The following is a 6,000-nucleotide window of genomic DNA, read 5'->3' as shown; positions in this document are numbered from 1 at the left end:
AAGAACAAAGCTGAATAGAGACACGCATGTTCTTTTATTAGAGGGGAAGGGTAGGTTTCTCTGAACTAATTTTACATTCTAGAGAACCAGATCCATAGCCAAAGCCAAGACATTGCTCTGAAATGATTTATGAATACGTACAAATGCACACATGCACAAACACATGCATCCACACGTGAACACATACAATGCACACACATGAATATTGTGACACACTCACACAGTGAATTTAAAAGTTAATTTACACTTCATCCTAGAAAGAGAATGGTGATCAGACCAAAAATTAAATAATAATAAAGACCAAGAAAAATGGTATCAAAAAAGACAAAAGTGTTTTATTTCTTTAACTTTACGTTTATTTAAAGTGTTTGAATTTTGGATAATACTTTATGTTCACTTAAATACACACACACACACACACACACACACATACATTTTTTGTTTTATTGTGAAGGCTTAGTTTACCATATTGCACAGAATATCTAACCATGTATTTGGAACAGTATTTAGATTATCTTGAGGATAATCCTGGCATTAGCTGCATCCTGGGGAAAGATTAAATTGTAACTAAATTAAATGAGAAGAAATAAAGATTTTCGGAATTGTCAGCTTATCGTTAAAGTGATAAGGCAGCATGAACATGGTAGAAGATAAAACAGTTACTTAACTCATAAGTATATATTGTAATATTATAGGTTACCCAAAACTCAGTCAGCATCCTTTTATGTATAGATTGAAAGAAGGAGGGAAGAAGGGAGATAGATGACAGACAGACAGACAGACAGACAGACGGAAGACAGACAAACTAGCTAGCTAGATAGAAAATGCCAGAAATTAAAAGAAACTTGCTTTTCAGTACAGGCCAGCAAAAAATAAAAGTCTCTCAAATTCAGGAAGAAGATGAACAAGAAAAATTCTAAATTATTAAATAATAAATTAGACCAATTATATACTACATATAATTCTAGCTAAATCTTCTAAGTTTCCTTTATTTAGTTTTAGAGCCTTGGCCTTAGCCTTCTCCAAGAACCCATCTCAGGTTATTTTAATACCAGTTTGATTACATTATGAATGGCTGAGCCTTTCTCTAGATTACAAGTATGAGAGCAAAGAGCATGTGGTTTGAGCTTGGCGAACTATCTCCAGTAACCAGCTCAGTGCAATACAAGGAATCAGTATGTGTTGTGTGAATAACTGCAGTTGCAAAGTGTAACCTTGAACACAAAGACAGAATGTCATGTACATAGGAAGAAACCAGTGGTTGGGTAAGCCTAGACCCTGACCAAGAGGAGAAAGAATTTACCTAGAGAATTTTGACATTCTTCTCAACTCATCTATAAAGTATTTCTAATCCCCTTGTAACTTTCTAAATTCTGAATAGCTTAAATTGACTTTATTATTTATCCTTCTTCTGATGTCTCACTTCATGGTTTCTAGACTGCCAAGGTAGACTTTACTTACAATGATCTTTCCAGCACGATTAATTTCTAAATTTAAAATGTGTTTTTCTGGTAAAAAAAAAAAATAATGAATAGTAAAGAAAATGTATATTGTACCTCATGTTGTAAATAGACTTGTGTGCATGCACACACATTTTGGTTTTCTCCTGGAATTCTTTTGAAATAGAACAAAATCATCTTCTAAATTCTATCACTTTGGAATAGAACAATTGATAAGGTAACAATTTTTATTGCCTCTTAACCAGGAACGTTATATGTTAGTTTATGTTTCTATGGGTATATGAGCAGCACTGCCTGAAAAAAAATGCTTCTATCCATCTATCTATCTATCTATCTATCTATCTATCTATCTATCTATCTATCTATCTCTGTGTGTACACACATATATATTAATATGATAAATATATATCATTAATTCACTCTTTCAACTCTTTATGGAGTGTCAATTAAATTTCAGCCTCTATGATACCTTTTAGAGATGTGATAAGGAAGAAAACAGGGTCTCTGCTTTCATTTGTTTCACACTTTACTCATACTATTCTAATATAGTTTTGAGCAAATTATAACTAATTTTATAAAAGGGAAATATAGAGTGCCATGACAGTAAATAATAAGAACATCATATATAGACTGAGAGTTCCTAGGATTAACTGGTGAGCAAAGATACGAAATAGTAAGAATTAGCTGTGCTAGGGCTTCTGGGAGAACATACACAGGCTCTGAGCTATGGAATATGATGCCATCTTCAGGAAATGAAAGGGCAATGAAGTAGAGAGAAACTAAATATGAATGAGACTGTGACTGGAGATAGGCAGCATCTTTTAGGTGCCTTTGAACCAAGAGCAAAAGGAAATCATTGAACATATTACATTAAAAAAGTAACATGGTAAGATTTGCCTTGAGAAAAATCATTCTGGCTGACATGTAGAAAATAGATTGCTCAGTATCAAGAATGGATGTGGGGAGACAAATTAGTGATTCAGGCAAGAAACCACAGTAGCTTGGACTAATATGATGGTGATAAATATAAAAAGAAGTTTACAAATGAGAGCTATGTAGAAGATAAAAATGCATAGGTTTGGTGACTGCATGGGAGAGGGAACAGGTGAGGGACAAAGTATATCAAGGATGATTCTGAGGTTCCTAATTCTGAAATTATATAGATGTTGGTTCTTTTTCCCTGCTTTTGGAAGGGCCAAAGAGGAAATGGTTGCTGGCTATGGAGTTACCCACCATGAGTTTATCTTTTTGGGTCCTAATGGGTTTATGATACCTTGAGACATCAAAATGGAAAATTTAAGGAAGTAGTTGGAAATACAACTCTAAGATTTAGAGGGTAGGTCTGGGCTGCAGATAAAATACATGATTATATTATACAACTCAAACCAAGGATAACTTTACTCATTCATTTTCCTTCTAGATGTAAAAAAGCATTCATTAGCCAATACGATTTATCTTATAGTAGTGTGACAATGATTAGAAACAACATAGTTTATCTCATTTAAAACAGACATACTTGAGAATACTAGTGAAGGACTCTTAATTCTTTATCAGATTAAAAAGAAAGAAAAGTTTGGTGTAGAAGCCAATTGCACTCAAGGGTAAACTCAACATGAGTCACTCTACCTACCAGTCAATGTTGCCCTTGTGATGCCAATGTAGGAGCAGAACTAGTCTGGCTCCATCTACGGAAATTCACTTTTTCCACTTACGTAGAAATAGTGATTAATAATCCAACTGATGATTTTCTCTTTACTGACAGCAATAACACAATAAACATATCCAATTTAATAACCTACCAACTTAAAAGACCACAAGAGTTCTATTAACATCATTTGGCCCAGCCCAGGTACCTGGAAAAAATGGCCTGAAGAGTCAACATTTAAGTCATATATTTCTTATAAAAGTATGATATTCATCTCAAAATAAAGATTCTTATGACAGTTTTTACTATTTTATTGTGAAAGCAAGATCTTAAAACAGATACCTTCTTAATATTTCATGATTAGGGAAATATATCCCACAAAATTAAAATTAATATAAATGATTGTAGTTTTGATAGTATTGCTGTGAATTACTGGAAAAGCAAGTTTTAAGGGTTACTACCATGGTACATTACTGTTTATATTAAGAGGTTAAAAACAAACAAACAAATACATTAATCCCTAGTCTTTCAGTACAGCTCTGTGAGGGATGGTGATGACAATGTATGGTCAAATTGACATCTAAAATTACAGCAGAGGTCTGTGAAAAATGTTTTCTGTATCTTTTGTTTAAAAATCCACTGTTTTATCTAACTGACTTAAAAGGGAGGGAGGCTTCAGAGAAGAGGGGGAAATAAGAGAGGATAGCAAAGAAAAGAGCAGGAGAGACACGACAAGATGATTTAATAATTTTCTAAAAAGTCACATGTGGAATTAAATGCTGTATTTTCTGATATATGAATCTATGTCACGGGGTAAAAACCTTTAACTGAAAAAGCAGTTGTGCTATAGTACATATTATTGATTACATGTACTTGTGACATAGGGATAATAAAACATTCTCAAAGGTTTGGTCTCTAAAGACTAAGAAAGATAATTTATAAAAAAAGTTGTTTGTACACTAAAAATAACTACGAATATAAGATGCATTTTATCTTTTAATATTTTTTCATACCAATTTTCACCACTTAAAGGATACTTAAGTCATTTTTGTTTCATTGAGGACAGTAGTAAAAAAAAAGTAAAGAGGAAATTAAATAATATATAACAAACATAAATTATACATATGTCTATAAATTGTATAATTTATAATTCATATATAATCCATATTTAATGATTATTAATTAATCAAGACAATCTTTCCAAGAGTGAGTAAAATTGTTAGTGATGTTCTGGTAAATAAAGCAGAAGGAAGGACATTTTATTTAGAGATCAATGGAGTGAAAGTGGCAGTTTTAAAAGAATCATCATATGTATGAAAAATAAAGAAAACAGGATAATATGGATGGGTAGATTGATGATTGTATGGACAAAAATTATATATTACTATATATTTATATTATAGTATCATAGTCAAATCTCAGTTATCATCAAACAACAATATTCTGAACATCTTTAAAATAAACAGAAAAAATCATTGAAACTTAATTAACAGGTAAATGTAATTAAAATAATTTCCCAGTGAATAAGCTCTTTTTCCCACGAGTTCCAGTATAACTATTAAACTGTATTTGATTTTCAGAGAGGTTTATGGACTTTATGACAAAAAAAATGCATTATTGTAAAATAGGTCGATGTTCGAAAATGTAGGACATTCACAATCTTTTCTCCAATTGATTTTATAGAAACCCAACAAATATATCGAAATCCACTAGAGGGAGCTGACATTATTGAAAAGTTGTATTACTTAATTCCCTATCAGGAAAATAGCCTCTCAGCATAAAAGATTTTGAAATAAAAAGAAAAATATGCATTTACTGTTTGTTTTATTCAGTTCATTCCATGACTTCAGTAAGAAATAAAAATAAAAATCTAGGAAAGTTGGGAAAGCTTCATGTATATCACGATGCCAATTCTAGAAATGTTATTATGTGGTAAATTCTTTGGATATTTACAAAGAAAAGCAATTTAAAACTTTGTTTTTCAACTAATTAAAATTTTAGTAGAAAACAAACATATCTTATTGTGCTTCTCAAAACAAATTTGAGAAATACATTTTTAAAAGTATTTTTATATAATATCTTTAAATCCAATTTTACTCTATGCTCCTTTGTGTGTACATATATAAATATACATGTATGTGTATGGTGAACCAAAAACTCATTTAATAATGCTTAAAAGTGTTTGTTTATAAACTTGCCTGTCAAAGGAATTTTTGTCTTAAAAAGTAAGCTGATGAGTAGGGATATTTTGGACCAGATACTATGTATTAATATCACAAGAGCAAATTGATAAGAGACAAAAGAGACTTCTTTAAACATTTGCTAGTCATATGGTAGGCATTTGCATAATTGCTCCACCCTTATATTTCATCATTAAATGAGAAAAATAGGATCTTATATAGTTATAATGAATGGATAGTAAAATGCAGCCCAAAGAATAGTTTATCCTTTTCTGAGTTTCAGTTGCCACATGTATGCTACAGCTATAATAATCTTCATGTAAATTGAAAGAAGTATTAGTAAGATGCCCAGCTAAATATCCTGTACTTAAAGAAAACTGGAATTAACGAAAACCCACTAACAGGACTTCAAATGCTCCTTTTCTTCCTTCATTGGTAAGGGGGATGGAAGAGGTAGACAGGGTAAATGGGATCAAATATGTGGTGACAGAAAGTAATCTAACTATGGGAGATGAACACACAGTGTAAACATATATATCCCTTACTGTTAACGTGTACAGCTGAAACTTATTGGATTTTATTAACCAATGCCACCATAAAAAATAAATTAATTTAAAAAAACTGTTCAAAATGTTTGATTGTAAAAGTTGCAACCCACCAAAGAGAAGTTATGCCTATATAAAACATATGCTTTATTTATTCCTCACAGTCATGA

The 6,000-nt window shown here is 31.4% G+C and overlaps 1 protein-coding gene across 1 annotated transcript in view; it reads right to left on the bottom strand.

Moving 5' to 3' along the window:
• Positions 1–6,000, bottom strand: part of DMD (dystrophin) — a 1,580,480-nt gene that overhangs the window by 1,259,360 nt on the left and 315,120 nt on the right. The window lies entirely within an intron of this gene.

The sequence above is a fragment of the Pteropus alecto genome, unplaced genomic scaffold, assembly GCF_000325575.1.
Source record: "Pteropus alecto unplaced genomic scaffold, ASM32557v1 scaffold414, whole genome shotgun sequence".
Lineage (NCBI taxonomy): Eukaryota > Metazoa > Chordata > Mammalia > Chiroptera > Pteropodidae > Pteropus > Pteropus alecto.
Note: the sequence above shows the minus strand (reverse complement) of the source record. Positions and strands in the feature narration are given on the sequence as shown.